The sequence below is a fragment of the Pan troglodytes genome, chromosome 1 (genome assembly GCF_028858775.2).
Source record: "Pan troglodytes isolate AG18354 chromosome 1, NHGRI_mPanTro3-v2.0_pri, whole genome shotgun sequence".
Lineage (NCBI taxonomy): Eukaryota > Metazoa > Chordata > Mammalia > Primates > Hominidae > Pan > Pan troglodytes.
In genome coordinates, this window is record NC_072398.2 from 149,761,335 (window position 1) to 149,781,242 (window position 19,908).

The window sequence follows — 19,908 nt, forward strand, 5'->3', positions numbered from 1 at the left end:
AATCATTCAGTTGTTTGGTTGTTATGACACAAAACATTTAGATATGTTTGATTGGAAGATAACAAACAACTGTTTCTTAATATCTGTATAAATGGGCATTGTTTGGATAATAATATATATATCTTTTTTTTCCATTTAGCAATTGTGGTTTCAGCAGACGTAGCTTTTTGAGTGCAATTAACACCCAGACAATAATTTATGTACTGTAAGCTCATTACGGATACTTTTTTCTATGATCAGATTATAGAAAATAAAAATGTTAGTTTCAGTTTAGCACACAAATTCATTTTTATAGTTTCCCAGAATTAACAAACATTTAAATATGTGTGTATATGTGCACACATACTGTATATATAAAGTTATACGGATAATTCACATGATTCAGTTTTTACAAATTAAGAAAAATTTATTTTATTATGTAGTAATAGACCAAGATAGTAACTAAAAAACTCATGTTTTATTCTCTCAAAAATGTGCAAAGTAATGGATTTAGACAGGAAAGGGGAGAGGCAAAAGAAATATTTACCTAACTTATACTTGAAAAGTTACCATTTATTACATGATTAGTATCAACACACTTTTGTTTTTGTTTTTTTGAGACAGGGTCACCCAGGCTGGAGTGCAGTGGTGCCATCTTGGCTCACTGTAACCTCTGCCTCCTGGGTTCAAGTGATCCTTCCACCTCAGCCTAGCGAGTAGCTGGGACCACAGGCATGGGCCACCATGGCTGGATAATTTTTGTTTTTAGTAGAGATGAGGTTTCACCATGTTGCCTAGACTGGTCTCAGACTCCTGAGCTCAAACGATCCACCTGCTTCAGCCTCCCAAAGTGCTTCGATTACAAACGTGAGCCACTAAGCTCAGCCAACACATTATTTTTGACAAATGAATACTTATTTATTTGTTTAATCAATTTTTAAATTCCTTTCTTCACTTCTTTCTTCCTTCTTTCCACCTAGGAAGGCTTCATTCTGAAGGCTCCCCAGTACAACATGTATATGCCTTAAATAAATTTGAATGCTTTGGCCCACACATACTTCCAAGTCCTTAACTTGACTAGGCATTTTGCGCTAAATTACCCTGGAAATTAATTTTCACTAAATTAACCTGAAAATATATCCGTATTTTGTTGTAGATTTTATTTTATATTTCAATGTATTTTTGATACTAAGTTTTCTAAAATTTTCCATTATAACTACACTATATTATATAACTCCATTATGTTTGAATTAAAAAATAATGATGGAATCAAACAATTCATTTGGTTAATTGACCAGCTTATCCTGTCATAGTTATGGAATTTCTTGGTCACCACAGGTTGAATCACTTATTGACTCTTTTTCTCCTTAATTTAACAAGTGTTCGTTCAGTACCTGTTTTATACTTGAAAAGATATATGCTTGTAATAGTTGGTTGACTGAACTAGGTTCAGTGTAGTCAAAACAGATCTATTAATTAAAAAAATACAGAAATAACATGTATTCTTTTGGGTTTTGTGATCTTGTACTTTGTCACCCATCATTACCCCTATGCTTTCTAAAATTCACTTTTAATGCAAAAAGTCTTACTTGTAAAAAATAACTTAAAAATAGTTATTGGTGAGTAGCTATTATCTGAATAACATACAGCTTAAAATTGTGATATAAGTAAAATAATTAGGATTTAAAATAAGTTGATATACTAAAAGCCAGAAAATACTGTACAAATAAAAGAAAATTATTTTAATTCAGTATAACATAGCAAAATAGTTTGGAAGTTGATATTCTTTTTGAAAATTCTCTTTAGTTTCTATTCATTGCCCATGTTATGTGCATATCAGAATATTGATAACTACTTCATTAAATTTAGTCTATACTAAATTGTTATAATGACTTCAATGTTTATTTACTTTATATTGTTCCTTCCTTTACAGAGATAGCAACATTTATAAAGTACCAGAAATATAATTGCTTCAACTGTGTGTAATTTGTGCAGTATTATTGGCTCCAATTGTGACAAGTCTTTGAAGACAGAGGAAATTGTATATAGAATCTAGAAGAGCAATAATTAATTCACAATACATTTATTCAAGAGGTAGATTTATCTTTGTCTCTGACACTAGGTGTCAAAATATTTGTAGATGTTATTTACACACACATACATATACACACCCAAAGATATACATACATGAGTGCTTACATTTTTGGTGATTACAATTGGTTAAACAACAACAAAATGGAAAAATACCTCCCCAAAGTATATGAATATAATTTCCTCAATAGTTCCAAAATAACACCAATAATAAGAACAACAGATTACTGTGCTTAATCAACACTGTAAGTTTCCTCTTTTTTTAGCTAAAATAATAAGATGCTCATTTCTTAATGAAAGGAGAAACAGACAAATAGTATGAAATGCTTAAACAAAGCAAACGGGTTAAATGAGCACATATTCGTTAAAGAAAATAAAATGAAGATTTTACCAAAATAAAAATTCACTCTTGCTGAGAAGGAACATTACATGACCTTCCATCTTTAGGACTTCAGTCGGAAGGAGCTTGAGCTTGGCTTCCCACTGTCAGTGCTAAAAAGATTAGTGATGTAATTGTCATTGAATCTGATGTCCTTCTGTAAAAAGAGCTGAATTTGAAATGCAAATCAGAATTTATTGAATCTTTTATGACACAGTGAAAGAATTAAAGGACTCTGGTTTATGATGAGAAGAAATGAATGATAACTAGATAAGAGCTATGAAATAAGCAATGAAATCAGACTCTGAGGTTTCATTTTAATATGCAAACAGATTTTTTTTACTAATATGAGGCAATTAAAAAATTTAAATGTCATTTTCTAGACATGTAATAATTCAACTACTTCTCTTTTTCCAAGGCACTTACTTAATGAGCTCAAATGAAATCCATATACAAATATTAAATATTTGAAATTCCCATTGTTAACAGTAAGATTTGCATGTATATAAACGCCATACCTAATAATTGTAACTCTTAATTGTGCCAATAATAGTAGACATCTTTGTTTTGGCCTCAGGGAATTGAAGGAGCCTGACATTTTCAAGAATCTGTATGTATATTCTGCAATGCGACATTAAGATATAAAACCTGTTTTGGAAAGGCTGCAGTATAGAGGAAAACACTGTATAATCCTGGAGCTTGTTGGACTCAATCCAAAGAATTTTAGTGTGTAAAAATACATTTTGTAATCCAAAGGCCAAATTATATAAAGTCACCATTAAAGGAACATCAATTGTTGTGTTTAAGAAAAAATAACAAAAAGACAAACAAAAATTCAAAAAAACAAAGTAGGTTTCTGTTGAAACAATGTGGTTCTCTAACTTGACCAGGAAAAATAAAGGATGTCATAAGCTGTGGCTCATTAACTCTTTGGATTCTGTGCTTTAATTGTGACGTGGATACAGCATGCATCAGATGCCAAATCTAGGCACAAGAAATGTAGCAAGCTGTCCCCTTCTTCCAGAAACTTGTACTTTTTTGTGTGTGTGGAAGTAAGAAATCTTTGGAGAATATACCCATGTCTTAAATTGTGATTTGGGATAAAAGGTCAATATGAGTCGAGAGAAAAGAGAAATCACCTTGGGCTGGTGTTCAACAGAACTATGAAGAAAGTATTGAATTTACAAAGGCAAAACAGAAAGAGAAGGTTATTTCAGGCAAGTGGCATAACATGTTAAAAGTGAAAAATTTGAATATCAATATTAGGTTGAATGACAATAATAATAATAGCAAACATTTATTGATTACTTGAGAAAGATTCTGTTTTAAGCACTTTATATCTACTACCTCATTTCATCATCAATCTTTGTCTTACAGATGAGGAAATGGAGTTACAAAGAAGTATGAGACTTGCCTATGGAGGCACTGAGATCCAGGCCAAGGTCACCTTGCAGCCAGTTTGCTTTCTGGGGTGCAATGACCGAATGTAAAACTTGTTGATTGTGGGAAAGAATCAACTTATTGCTGATCCAGCACAGACATCTTAGTTGGTTTTATTAACTAATGTCAAGCATGACAATATTCTATTTTCAAATCAGATTCTTGGACTTCTCTGGCTTCAGCCACTGGAAACTCCGATTCTAATATTTGTGAAAATAAAATTCTGGTCATATGGCCAAAAGTGACCAGTACGTAGCCAAAGTGAAACATTATTTTGTAGTCACTTTTAGTTTGTCTATTATACTGTGTTTCTTTATTGCCCTAGAGAAAATTAAATTGGTCAATTCAGTGGAGAAAAATCATCAACACGAAGGTTTGAAATGACCAGTTGTTTAACTAGAAAAATGGAAAAGTCTCAATTTGTAGACACAGTCTAAATGTGGAAAAATCATTAAACACTAAAACTCGAGGCAAACTTTACAAGTTCTGTTTCTAAATTAAAATCACAATTAATATTATAAGTCATTACACTATAGAGCTAGATATAAATGTAATTAATTGAAGTTAGAAATATCATACAATTTAATAGAATTATTTTACTAATAGACTTGCAATTGAGACTCCTTACTATAAAATAAGTCATTTTGATGAACTTTTTAGGGGGGAATCCTAATAGACACAGTTAATATGTATTATTTATTCCCAGCAATGTTTTTTATTATGCACATGGGCCCAAAGGCTGAAGCACTGGGCAAGAATTTTTAAAAATAAATTGAAAGAATAAATACATGAAATAAAATTAAAGCCACATGTAGCTTTTTTTTTTTTTTGGTGGGGGGTTGCAATTTGACTGTTTGCTACTCCAAGCTTGTTGGGTCTGGTTTCAGGTAATCTTGCAATTAAAGGCCTATTCCTCAAATAGTCTAGGGAAGTCCCTAGTGGCATGCAGAGAAAGAAATAAATGAAGACTCAACTTCGGCAGATCCCCAAGAATCTTTTTTTTTTCTGTTAAAAAGTTTTTATTTTTATTTTGTGTCTTTTTTATTATTATTATTATTATACTTTAAGTCCCTAGAATCTTGAACACAGTCCACACAGCCCTTGATAGCTGTGAGGCATCCTGGCAGTTTAAAGGGATACTTTTCCCTGAATAGGTAATTTTGAAGAGGTGTTCAGTACAATATTAGACAGTTTGTATCATGAGACATAGATTTATGTAAGGTTCTTGACAATCACAAAACATGAAAAAAAAATGCAGACCAATAGAATTCTCATTTGTTAAGAAATTGTCCAGAAAACGCATCAGGAGACAATTCTATCCACCTTTCTCTTGATCATTCAATCTAACGGAAGAAGGAAAAAAAGAAGATGTCTGGAATGCAATGTGGAATTTGTTTAAAAAAATGCTATTAAGGATTTACTTCTAATCATTCCTTGACTGTATGATTATGTATTATAATGATGTCACAACACCAATTTTTTGATGGAATGTCAGAAACATTTCACAAGTCTATGACTCCCTGAAAACTCAAGTGCTTTTATAACTCCTTGAAGTTACTATAATAGGCATTATTCTTTCTTTTAAATGACTGTCAGAGGGACCTACTGTTATCTTGATGCTTATATTTGAGAAAATTTTGCTCGAGCTCTTATATACCTTCATGGCAACACTCAATTTCCAGGCTCTTTTGTGGCTCCCTCTTTCTGCTTCTCATTATGTTGAACCAGCTGAATGTTTTGTCTGTTTTGATCAGCAAGGTTAGAAGTGAACTGAATTCTGAAGATTTTTCACACTGTTTTTTATTTCTGCTTAAGAAATATTTACTGAAGCTCTGGACCCATAAAAACGAAGGGGATTTTGAGATTTTATTGATGTAATCGAAGAGGAAGTGTTGTCCATTGTTACTATACCCAAAACATTTCAGAAGTACAAGCAGAGAATATGTCTCTATCATCAGAATTTAATATGAAATCATGTTCTTCTTTTGTCATACAGAAAATTTGTGATAGATTTTATCTGCAATAAAAGCTATGTCAGTGGTGCCACATAATACATTTGTAAAGGTTAGAGACATTTTAACCCTCATCTGTGACCAGAATTATAATGGTAAGCAACCCACTGAAGCACCAACGGCAGATTAAGAGTGTAAAATTTCTCTGCAGACATTAATGCAAAACAGCGTAGGAATCCACACATTGTAATGCAGTGTGGTCATTTTGAAAAATGCCCTTGAATTTACAAATTTATTACATAAGTAAAAATATATGATTACAAATTCCATCAATCTTATGTCCTTGTCACGGATTTGTGTTTTTAGAGTCCAGGGAGATTGTTCTGTTGTACTGGTTAAACTCTCAAAAAGGCATGTGAAAACATAACGGCCACATTATTTTAATGACTTCCTTTTTGAAATGTGTATTGTTATAAATCATGCATAAGAAACAGCGAATTCTCAGAAATACAGGTTTTACTTATATGGATTTTAATTTCCAAAGTTTATATAATTTTCTATTTTTGAATTCTGTTTCCAAACAGAATTTACTTTCTCCTTTAATTGCACATTATATTTTTATATTATTTTATATTAAGAGCTAAATTTCAGATGCTAAAACTTTTCCATCAGGCAGTTCAGCAATTGCTGAGCAGCCACAGAGCGTACATTTAAGTCACTATACTCAAAATTAATTCACAAGAGAACTACAATTCAGAACTGGTAGAAAAATGAAATATGTATTTAGATTTTTTTTCCCACTGGGTGTGCATAAGAATCGAATACAAGTTTTGTTTAGGAAAATCCAAATAAACACTATTTTGTTTGAATAGCTCAGAGAGTGGAGTTGCCTCACACTGGCTTCTGGTCATTTTATTCTAAAGTGCCGAATGTATTTTGAATACACGACAGTTTAATTTAGTTGGTTTAATCCACAGTTTAACTTTTGCCTTTTCTTTGAAAACAAGTTTCATAAAAGTATCTGCAGAAGTCTTGTTTTGATTACCCCTTATCCTTCAGCCTTAGATCAGTATCAGTTTTTTTCCCCTTGCTCATAATCCATTATAGAAAATACTGTAGATTTCTACAGCATGACCAAAACTCCACATTATGTTTGCAATTTTCCGTAATATTTGTATAGTATGAAGTAAAAATGTTTGCTTTAAGAGACATCTGCTATAAATAAAATGACAGTGTAAATTTTCAAGAGAGCTGCACAATCACCATAAAGGCTCAAAACATGAACCTTCTAGAGTCGGTTCCAGCACTTAGTGATTTTCCAATGGGTCAACCGTGTTCACCTCGATGCTCTTGAACTCCCACCCAACTCCTGGTTCTCCTCACCTCCCTCTCAGATCCCGACATTGCAATGAAATTAGCCTGTAATGCTTTCAACGCCCTTGCAGATCAGCTTTCATTATCAGGGAAACATGTGAATGGCATTAAAATATGCTTCCCATTCTCACAAAATATTTCCTCAAAATGCTTTAGAAACTCAAACCAGTTCCTTCAGATTCTGATATTATCTTTATTGAAAAGCATTGGCCAGCTTGAAAGGGTCGACCATCCAGGTCAGAGAGATATATATATTGTTTAAGAAGTTTCCAGAACTACTCATTAAAGCTCTGCCTCAAGTGAGATTTGTTAGGGAGAGCAGAGACAGACTTGCATTTCTTTTTCCAAATTTTCCTGTCAGTCTTCTTTAAAAACAAGTAACTAGAGTTCCCATAATACACTCTTTTTGCATGACAAAATGTTTCCAGTTTCCTGAAATGAAGAGCTTCATAGTGGTTGTTGTCAGAGACTGAATTGAGACATCAATGATTAAGAATGACAATGACAGGCCAAAGATGTATTGAAGTTCAGAGGAAAGCAGGGACAGTTTATTTAAAAAGGTCACTGAAGAATATAAGGAAATTCATTTAAAAAGTCTTCATTGATGTCATTTATATTTTTTTAATATAGAAAGTGAAATCGGAGCACTAAATAGTACTTTAAAATTCAAAATACAAAATTCTGTAGAATAACAAATATATTATATTCAAGCTTTGACCTTAATAAGGGCTTAAGGGGTTGATGGAGAAATATGTAAATTAAGGCTCATTGTTTTTTTGATAACAAGAAAGGAAGTGCAACTCGTGTGAATATTTCATTTATTTACTGCATATCTAGTGTGAAAGTACTTTTCAGTAGTTATAGAAATATATTTTAAATTGCTTTTTCATTATAATACCCCAAAGGCAAAATTATTTTATTGGAAAATTGATTTGCTATCAAATAAAATAAAAATAAGAGTTTAAAAGATCTAAACTAAACAAATGATAGAAATTTATTTGGCTCACAAACATTACCAGAGGTCTTACTATGTATGTAGTGTATAACACACACATACACACAAAATATATGTACATATATATATATATATATATTTTAAACCTTCTCGTATTTACTGTTCTCAAAAATGACTTTTTGTAGTAATGGAGAAAATGTTAGCTTGCCACTTTTTCAGACAGCAAGTCCCCAAAGAACATATAAATTACATAAATTGTTATGACTATCAAAACCAATTGCCAAATTTTCTTTTACAAAATACATCCCCTTCTATAAATAGTTTAATTTCCCCTATCTCTTTGAGGTTTTTTTTTTTTTTTTGTCTTTTCCAATGTCCTACCCTGCAATATGTGTGAAATTTTATCAAAAGCTTTCTGATATTACCATAAATTACTGTGTAAGCAGAGCTATTGCTTATCTGTCAAGCAACTTTTTTCCCTTTCTTTAGCAATTTTCTCCATTTCTGTATGTGTGAAAGGTTTTCCCTGACTTTTTTTTTTTTTTTTTTTTTTTTTGTGAGGACTGTACCTTAAAGGTTTTGACTTTTAGTGAGGGTCTACAATAGAAACCTGTTTATAGAATAACCTCATGACACAACAGAGTTCAAAGAAAAACACCTCTTTTTTTAAAACAAGTATTTAAAGAAACTAATTTCTGTATAGTAGGCCATATCCCTATGTTGAATAAGCAAATTTATTGTGTTAATGTATTTTTCTACCATTTTAAAGTTCATTTTAGTTGTATATTTTATGTGCAATGAATGTTTATTTTTTCCAGTTATTTATTTTTAAATCTCTTACAATTATGTTTCATCAGTAGTACATGGTAAATGTTAATCTTTTTATAAGAATTATTTTATGAGGCTCTACCGTACCTTGTTAGTCATAATTTTTGACAACCATGCAATTATCTTTTTTATTGTGAGCATTCTTAAAAAATATTCAAGTTTAATTGGATGAATATTCTGCTTTGGAAAGAAGTTATGATGATATTCTCTCATGGACTGTGTAATCTGGGAAGAGGCTGAATATTGGGTTTGCTTTATTCCTGCCACAGGCAGGCAGGGATGAACTGAAATTTCTATTTTGGGTAGTGCAGGGAAAAGGTCACTTTGAGGATCCAGACTTGGAAAGATTGTCATGATAACGGAATATCTAGAAACTACTTTAAAGAAGAAAATTATAAAGCCCTCTGTGTTGTGCCTGGGGGGCTCATCAGTTGACTGGAATTTTCTGTTTCACACTCAATGGCTTGTCCTGCCATATCTCTAATTTTACATAAATGGCACTTCAGGTATATTTTAAAATCCTTTACAGAAATTAGACAATCAATTCTTCCCTCTACAGCAGACATATATTAGCCTTACAAATAGACTAAAAAGTGAAATAAAAAAGATATGCTTTTGTACCTATCCATATTGAAATATGTGCAGCATTTTTAAAAGTTCTTGTTTGTCACCAAAAGACCATGTATGTCAACAGCGATTAAGTTGTTCTCAAAGGGAACAACAAAAATAGTAAACAATGACAACAAACCAAACCCTGGGACTGTCAAACTTCATTCTTGAATGATAATTTTCTTTTTAGCACAACTACTCATATAGATGCATTCACTCTCTCACCATATATCATAAAAAGAAGCTCTCTTCTTATTTTTATTTTATTTTATTATTTTATTTTTTTGGAGACAGAGTCTTGCTCTGTCCAGGCTGGCATGCAGTGGCCTGATCTCGGCTCACTGCAACCTCTGCCCCCTAGGTTCAAGCGATTCTCCTGCCTCAGCCTCCCAAGTAGCTGGGATTACAGGCATGTGCCACCATACCTGGCTAATTTTTGTATGTTTAGTAGAGACAAGGTTTCACCATGTTGGCCAGGCAGTTCTCGAACTCCTGACCTCAGGTGATCTGCCTGCCTTGGCTTCCCAAAGTGCTGGGATTACATGCATGAGCCACTGTGTCCCGTCAGAAGCTCTTGTTTTATCAACCTATATCCCTTGTACATTTAATGTCTTTAGAGTGTGTAACATGGCATAATAATTAGGAGTGCTGCTTCTGGAGATGATCATTCTGGGTTCCACACCTGCAACTCTCAAGTAGTAGCTGTGTGAGCTTAGGAAAGTCACCCAACATGGATGGGTCAGTTTCCCCATCTTCAAAATGAAGATAATGATAGAAATTACATCAATGTTCTTTTATGGGATTAAAAGGCTAATATTTTAGCTAGTTCCAAATTAGTAGCTAAATATATTTACTTATTTAAATTAATAGATTACTTTTTTGAGCAGTTGTAAATTACAGAAAATTTGCTTCAAAAGTACAGTTTTTATGTTACACCCACCTGCCCCAAACAGACACATAATTTCTCTCATTATTAACATCTAGTATGGCACATTTATTAAAATTGACAAACCAATATTGATACATAATTGTTGACTAAAGTCAACAATTAAGGTTATATTAAGGTTCATCTTTTGTGTTGCACAGTTCTATGGGTTTTGACAAATGGACAATGTCATGTATTCCCTAGTGTATTATCACACAGAATAGTTTCACTGCCTAAAATCCTCTGTGCTCCATCTATTCATCCCTTTCTCTTTCCCTGCGAACTCCTGGCAACCACTGATGTTTTTACTCTCTCCATAATTTTATCTTTTTCAGCACGTCACATAGTTGGAATCATATAGTTTTTAGCATTTTCTGACTGGCTTTTTTTTTTCACTTAGCAATATATATATATGTGTATATATATGTGTGTGTGTGTGTGTGTGTGTATATATATATATATATATATATATATATATATATATATATATATATAAAGTTTCCTCTATGTCTTTTCATGGCTTGTTAGCTAATTTCTTTTTATCACTGAATAGTATTCCATCGCATAGATGTCCTACAATTTATTTGTCCACTCACCTATTGAAGGACATCTTGGTTGCATCCAATTTTTAGCAATTATGAATAAAGCTGCTATAAACATTTATGTGCAGGGTTTTGTGTGGACATAAGTTTTCAACTCATTTGGGCAAATTTCTTGGAGTGTAATAGCTGGATCATATGGTAGGATTATGTGTAGCTTTGTAAGAAAGTGCCGAAGTGTCTTCCAAAGTGGCTGTACTGTTTGCATTCCCATAGCTGTGAATGAGAGTTCCTGTTGCTCCACATTCTCATCAGTATTGGATGTTGACAGTGTTTTTGATTTTAGTCATTCTGATAGATATGTAATGTTATCTCACTGCTTGATTGGTATCTTGTTTAATAAACAAATATTTACCAGCTTTTATGTACCAGGCAATGTTCTGAGGACTAGGATTGCAACAGTGAACAAAACAGTCAAAAATGCCTTCCATGAAGCTTGTATTCTAATGAGGTGAGTAAATATATATAATCTATCAGATGGTGATAAGTGTTATTATGGAAGAAAATGGAGGAAAGAAGACTGTTGGGGTGGGGGCTACGATTTTAAATTTTGTAGTCAGAGAAGCTTCATTGAGAAGACAACATCTGAGGAGAGGTTGAACGAAGAAAGAAAGAAGTCATGAAAACATCTGATGGAAGTGTTGCAGGTAGAGGAAATATCAGGTGCAGGCCGGGCGCGGTGGCTCACTCAGGTAATCCCAGCACTTTGGGAGGCCGAGGCAGGTGGGTCACCTGAGGTCGGGAGTTCAAGACCTGACTGGCTAACCTGGCGAAACTCCGTCTCTACTAAAAATACAAAAATTAGCCGGGCGTGTTGGGGGGCACCTGTAATCCCAGCTACTTGGGAGGAGGCTGAGGCAGGGGAATCTCTTGAACCTGGGAGGCGGAGGTTGCGGTGAGCCAAGATTGCGCCATTGCACTACAGCCTGGGCGAAAGAGTGAGACTCCGTACAAAAAAAAAAAAAAAAAAAAAAAATCAGGTGCAAAGGCCCAGCAGAATAACTGTGCCTGCCTGGAAGGTATAAAGAACAGCAGGGAAACCAGTGTGAGCAAGTTGGAGGTGTTATGAGAGAGGTCATCGGGGCTTCTTTATGGAGGGCCTGGTAGGACATGGTTAGATCTTTGCAGTTCATTGTAAGACAGAGGGAAAGCTATCCAAAGGTGTTGATCAAGAAAGTGATAGGGCATATCCTATCTTTTTAACCATAATTGAGCAGTTGTACTGAAAATAGGTTGTAAGGGGTGAAGGGCAGAAACAGATAGACCAGGTAGGAAGTACTATAATAATCCAGGTAAGATTTTATGTTGCTTGGATTAGGGTTGAAGGCAGCAATTTCTACATATAAAGTGCTTGTAACATTGCCTGTCACATAGTATTATAATAATAATTATTTTTATCACTAATATAAAAAATACAAAATATCCTTTTTTTTACATCTTGTTTCCAACAATTATGACATCATAGTCTGATGTTAATTATTCACTATGTTCACTAAAATTATAACTGAGTTATGCCTTCTAAAAAATTCAACTTCTTCTATTTTGAAAAGTTAAAAGAGTTCTTATTGTGATTAGATTTTCATGACGTTGCCAGGATATACCTTCTAAATAATTTTCACCTTATTGCAATATATTTAGTTCATTTAAAATATAATTAGGTTCCAATTTGCAATCCTTCTAACTAGGAAGTCTGTTGTATGAAATAAAGGGAGAGGCTTGTTAAAGTTTTGAGCTCTTAAACATTTTTTCTTTTCCCTGGGAGTGCAAAATTAGGAGGCGTAGTGTGGTTACAATAGTTGTAGAATTATGAATAGCAGGCACTTTGGTTGAAGGTTCAGATCTCTCTGAAAGTGGGACTAGGGTGGGAAGACTGTAAGAAGATAACTCTTTTTTAGGAACAAGAGATTAAATATGGAATGTTAAATGTTCAGCCAGCTGTGAGTGGGAGAAATTGAGATCAACCCTGTCATTCTTCTGCTTTTGCCTAAACCAGAATACTGTCACTGAGTCTTAGGAAGCCTACGAAAGCATCAAGTGTACTTCGAATGAGTAAGAAGAATTCTAGAGATACCCTCCAGTAACTGACCACCTGGTTGTAGCATTAGGCAGTCCTCTAAATGGATCCCAATGACGACCTAAGTGTAGATGCAAATGTAGACATGCATTCACTTAGGAAATATTTATGAACATGATCTATATGCTGGGAGTTCTGATAGGGACTGGGGATTCAGAAATAAATAAAAGTTCTTGTCTCATAGAACTTACATTGCAGTGGTGAAGACAGCCAATAAACATTTAAGCAACTGAACATATAATATAGTGCTACACAGTGATAAGTGTGAGGCAGAAAAACACAAAGGGTAGAGGAATGCAGAGTGACAGAATGTGCATTTTGGATACGCTGTTTAGGGATGAGATCTCTGAGGAACTGGCATAAGAACAAGACATAAATGCAGCAAAGATGCAAGCCGCCATGTATATATTCCTGGGGAAAGCATTCCAGGGGAAGAAAATTCCAAGTGTAAAGTCCTTGAGGTGGGAACATTTCTGATGTGTTCTCAAAAGAGCAAAGAAGGCCAGGTGACTACCCTGAGGGCGGGAGGAGAGCACGGGAGGGAGAGGAGGCTGAGAGGCAGTTAGTGGACAGGCTGTGAAGAATGTTGAGTTTCTGTGTCATGGGAAGCCAGTGACAGCTGAGACATTCAAAGTGTTATGATCTGATTTTCATTCTGGAAAGATTATGCTGCAGAGTAGTGAGGGGAGGGAAGCACAAGAGGAAATAGAAAGCCCAATCAGGTAGCCATTGCATAAACCCAGGGGAGACAAGGACGTGGACAAACTTCCCAGTGACTGACTTTGAGGTGTATTTTTGTAGGTAGAGGTGACAGTGTTTGAATTGGATGTGAGATGTGGGATTAAAAGAGAGAGAGAGAGGATTGGTTCATAACTAGCTGTGTAAATGGTGATGACATTTTACCAAATGAGGAATGCCAAGTTGAAAGAAAGAAGTTGCAGTGCAGGGAAGATTTTCTCAGAGTAAGAAAGAGATGTTGTCTTCTCGAGTTCCCCATAAAGTCTGCAAGTTCTGAGAAATTAAAAACAATTTTGATTGTAAACAACATACTTAAGATAGATTTTATTCCCTTTGAGATGAGCATGATATTTTCTATAGCAGTGATTCTCAAAAATTGTTCTGTGGCCTGTTAATGGGCTTTAAGCAATCCCCTGAAGAATCTCAAATTGATTCAAATGTACAGGCGTTCCCCTTTATTCTTACGGAAAAGTTGGGTTTTATTCCATTGACTTATCTTATTCTTATCTTTATCTATAACGAAGATTTCATTTTTTTTTTCTTCAGAGATGGGGTCTTGTATGTTGCCCAGGCTGGAGCGTGGTCGCTATTCACAGGCACCCATCATAGGGCATTACAGCTTTGAACTTCTGGCTTCAAGCGATCCTCCCCTGCCTCAGTCTTCCTAGAAAATGGCGCTGCAGGGGCACTCCACCACATCCAACTACTAAGAGCGTTTTGTTTTGTTTTACTAGTAACCTAGGATATTAACATTTGTTATTTATATACCCAAATTAACAAGCTGCTAGAGCATACTGAAGACTAATTCAGTTTCGCACCCAGAAGTATTTGACAAAGCTTGACAATATTCCTTCAGTTTTAGGGAAGGACAATTTGTTACTAGTGAATCAGAAACGTCTGTGTTGGCCAGGAATTTTAATTGCTGTTATTCTTGCTTGTTAATTATAAATTAATTGTAGTTTAGCTTAATTATTACCATTTTATTTTCTTATGGGATGTATCACTAAGCTTACAGTGTGTAGCCATGTATATTTGGTCCAATATTATTTCTGGATTGTAATATCCCCAAAGCATTGAATCCCAGTGTACTAAATTTGAATATGAATTATCCATCCCCCCTATTGCTAAAACAGATGTCTAAATAATTTCCTTCCTTCATTCCTCAACTTGTTTAAGCAGTGACACTTTATCATTATTGCTGAATTCCTTTTCCACTGGAAGAAGTGATCAAGTAGAATAGGTAGTTTATGGAGTCTTTGCTATAATATGATCAAATAATTGAAAAGCTATTGGTATACATTCAAATATTCATTTCTTCTAATTTTTCCTCATTGTCAGGAGGCACATTACTGATAAGTTTTAATTTTCTTTTCTTCTGCAATTAACCAGATGTACAGGCAGTATAATAGAAAGACATTCAAAATTTGGGGAATCGTCCATTTCCTTGCTTTAGAGTCAACTAGGTTTGCAATTAAGTTTTGACTGCCCCAATCACTAGCTGTTTAATCATTGACAAGTTACCTAACTTCATAGCCTCAATTTTTTCATTTGTAAATTGGGATCATAATATTTTCTAATTTATTCGTCTATTGTGTTGCTTGAATCAGATGATGATAGCAGTGATGGAATAAATGAACTTTATGACAAGTCAGGGACTATTTAAAGTACCTTACAAACATATCAATGAGAAGATGATAATAAAAATATTAGCCAGTATTTATGGTGCAAAGATTGGAATAATAGATTTAAAAATCATTCTTGTTGGGCTGGACACAGGCTCATGCCTGTAATACCAGCACTTTGGGAGACAGAGGCGGGTAGATTTCTTGAGCCCAGGAGTACAAGAACAGACTGGGCAACATGGCCAAACCTCATCTCTACAGAAAATACAAAAATGAGCCAGGCATGGTGCCATGCACCTGTAGTCCCAGCTCCTGGGGAAGCTGAGGTGGGAGGATGGCCTGGGTCCAGGAGGGGGTTGCAGTGACCTGGGATGGTGCCACTGCACTCCAGCCTTGCCGACTTTGTCCCCCCACCAAAAAAATCATTCTTGTCAATGCTAATAGAATAATTTTAGTGAGACTGACAGGTTGAACCTTGTTATCAAAAGTATCACTTTTGGATGTAAAGAATAAAGAATTGATCTGGTGTAGAAAAACATGAATTGTAGAGTGTCTTTCCATTATATGCGATAAGACTAATTACAGAGACTTCTTTCATATGAGAGACTGTGCTAATGACCAAAGACGAAACTTTGCATTAAGAATTTATCTTTTTAAGTGGAGTAAAAGCCATTTACTTCTAGAGATATAAATGGTTAAGGCTAAATGAATCTATAAGTGTATCCTAGTTACACACTGACTTGAAAGGTTATTTTCTCCCTGTTTAAGCAAAAGAGACTACAATTAATTTTGACAGATGTGGCAATTATCTGATAACTGCCAGCTTATTTTCATACCAATTACCTGATGTGGTTTGGCTGTGTCCCCACCCAAATCTCATCTTGAAATGTAGCTCCCATAATCCCCACGTGTTGTGAGTGGGACCAGGTGTGAGGTAACTGAATCATGGGAGTGGGTTTTCCTGTGCTTTTCTTGTGATAGTGAATAAATCTCAGAAGATCTGACCGTTTTATAAAGGGCAGTTCCCCTGCACACCCTCCCTTGCCTGCCACCATGTTAGACATGACTTTGCTCCTCTTTCACTTTCCGCCATGATTGTGAGGCTTCACCAGCCATGTGAAACTGTGAGTCCATTAAACCTTTTTTCTTTATAAATTACGCAGTCTCAGGTATGTCTTTATTAGCAGGATGAGAACGGACAAATACACTACCCAATAGCAAGATTATTTTTGATGATCAGAAGTCTTGTCTGAAAAAAAAACATACATCAAGTACTCAGGGGAATGTGATGCTAATCTGGGAACCATATTTGCCCTAAGAATGGAAGGATTGTGAACAGCTATCTGTGAAGAAATGCAGCACCAAGATGAAAAAATGCCAGGCAAGGTAAGGAGAGTCTGGGAAAGTGCAAAGAAGGAGGGAAAGAAAACAAAGAAATGGAAACAGAGATTGTTTATCCCTGAGTCCTAGTACATAAAGACATTATTATTAACATTTCCACAATACTTTCACTTTTTATTAGGCACTTACAATATAACAATGAATTTCAAAATGGGACCAGGAGGGTAGAGATGAGGGAAAAGGTCCAAGTTGGCAAAGAGGGTTCCAGATTGCCTTGACTCTTCTTATTGCCAAGCCCAGTTTTTCCTCTAACTCCCACAGCTCTCCTAAGTCCTCTTGAAAAGGAAATTGGACCGTGATTTTTGCTTAACATTATTTCTTCTTATTCTCTGCTCCCCTGGATTGTCAAATACAGTGCTTGTCCTCTTCCCCTCCTACCCCTGACAACCGGCTTGGTCACTAATGTCAGTATAAGGGTAGAAAGGGATGCCGATAGGAAATCCCAATGTTTATCTCTAAGCAGTGGTTTCATTAACTAGAAATCCCCCAAAATGTGGGCAAGGTTTTAAACAGGGCACACAATATTAACTCAGCTTGGTGCATGAGTCAATAGTTGTAAAGTGATACAGAATTAAATATGCCACTTAGTGTTATTCTAATGTGGGGCTCACATATTTGTTGGTGAAACATCGCTCTTTGTGGTAAAAATTGGGTAGTTTTTTTCTAAAGTTAGTATCATATTTTAATAAGTCTAAAAAGTGCTCAAGGTATTACAGAACTTCAATGAAAAAGATAAATTTTGAGGTTCTTAGAAGCAATTATGTTAGGAATCAATGCTAGGAGATGTGAGGCTAGTTGTAAAATGCATTTCTGAAATCATAAGTTGAATGTTATAGGTGAAACCCAGCCCAGGGACAAAAGGATTGGGCTCTGTTGGTAAGTTTTAGGACACCTGGTCATTCATATTAAAAAGGCCATTTTCTTTCTTTTGACCCCTTACTTCATCTAAGACTTGCAAGAAACCTAGGAGGTTCTCTTCACACAACTGTGAATAAATGTAGCCACACTTATGTAAAATGAAGTGCAACAATACCAGAATTGGTTGGTTTTGTGATGCTCCACGAGCCTGGGTCTTATCGGGTTGAGGGTTAGGAAACAGTCCATGTCCTAACTGTGTTGGTCATGTGGTTGGAACAGGCATTGCTGGAGCCCTGCTGGTATGTTCCTGAATTGCTGCCTGATTCCTGAGCCTCCTGATTTGTAGCCTGGGAATGCTGCTGTCTTGAAGGACTCTGGGAGGATATTAGGAAGCAGTCAAGTCTGTATAGTTCACTTTATTTGATTAATCAGAGATCATTCCTATGACTTTTTCATGGAAGTATTTGCATTACTATTTATAGTAATGTTTTCATATACCACTTTCCCCCCACAACAATGTCTCTTTTAAAAGACAACATAACAGGTATCATAAATGTATATACTTTACCTAGGGGGCAGCTACACCCAAAGAAAACTTTCTTTAATAAAAGCTAAAAATTTTTCTCCAAAGTCATGTGATCATTAAGTTCTGAAAATGTAAAGGGTCTCAGGACAATGAAGTCCCTATATCAGAGAGGGGTGCAGTGCCACCACTGTTAGCGCCACTAGAAATCCCAGTGAACTACAGGTACTGCAGAAAGGGAGGCAAAGCAAAAAGATTCATGTGACATCTAATTTGTTTGACTATTTACAAGTTAAGGCTTTGAGAATCAGAATTATCAGAATCATTTAATTAGATCAGTCAGGTCAGCTTTGAGCCATTTAAGCTGCAGAACTTTCATCTAAGATGAAGGCTCATTAAGCAGACTGCAGAGCTAGAATGTCTGCATTTGAATCTCTGCTGCTCTCTACTAGCCGTGTGACCTTTGGCAACTTATTTTATCACTCTGTGTCTCAGTTTCCTCATCAGTAAAATGAAGACAATAATGGAATCAACCAAATGAGGTAGATTATAAGAGTTAGTATATGGAAAGTACTTAGAAAAGTGCCCAGTGCCTCAACATGGTACATACTTTGTGAGGGTTAGCTATTACTAGAATTGACCAGTTCTTTAAGACTTCATCTTAAGTTCTACCACATCTATCGCCCCCAAATTGCTGAATTGCCTACTTGTCTAAGGCAAGCCTTCTATAAAATAAGAGGAAAATAGAGCTTCAATCCTAAGCTTAGTATCATGGTTACATATGAAATATATGTATCAAACCCAAAAAGTGCTTGTTACTATTTTCATCGTTATGATTTTGTTACAATCTCAAAGTATGTGACATAGTGTTATTTTTTTTTCCTTTTGGCATATGAAAAGCGGGACTATTTTAATTCTTTAGTATCATTTAAAGAATTCACACATTTGCTTACTCTGGAAAGCCTGCAATTGTGTTTACTAAAACATATGGATGTTTACTATAAATGCTTCATTCCTAGGATTTGCTTCCACATGTGCTATCAGGCATAATGGTAATATTTTAACTCCGGTAAAGTAATGCATGCTATAGAAATGTGTATACTGTGCTTCACAAGATAATTTTCATCCTCATGTTAATTACTTGAATAAAATGCAAATATTTAATTGAATGTAAAAATTGATCCTATCCATATTTATTTGTTCTATTTTCAGGGTAAATTCAATACGATTACTACGAGCATAATTTCAACTGACTTCTATGAAGAAGATTTCACAGTCACCTGAAGCAACAGCCTGCAGCTGTCATTATGGAAAGCCCCCAAAAGGAGCTTGGAAAATCTTGGGAGGATTTCTTCAATCTTATGAAAAAAGGGAAACAAATAAAGTAAAAGGAGATTTCTTCTCAAAAAGAAATCTGAAAATGTAGCATTAGAAACCAAGAAGGGCTTAATCTATTGACATTTTAAACTCTTACTACCCAGATTTCTCATTCATTGTTCATTTTACATTCTTATGAGCTTCATTTCAACAGTGCTTAAAAATTGCTGCATATTCTTAAGCC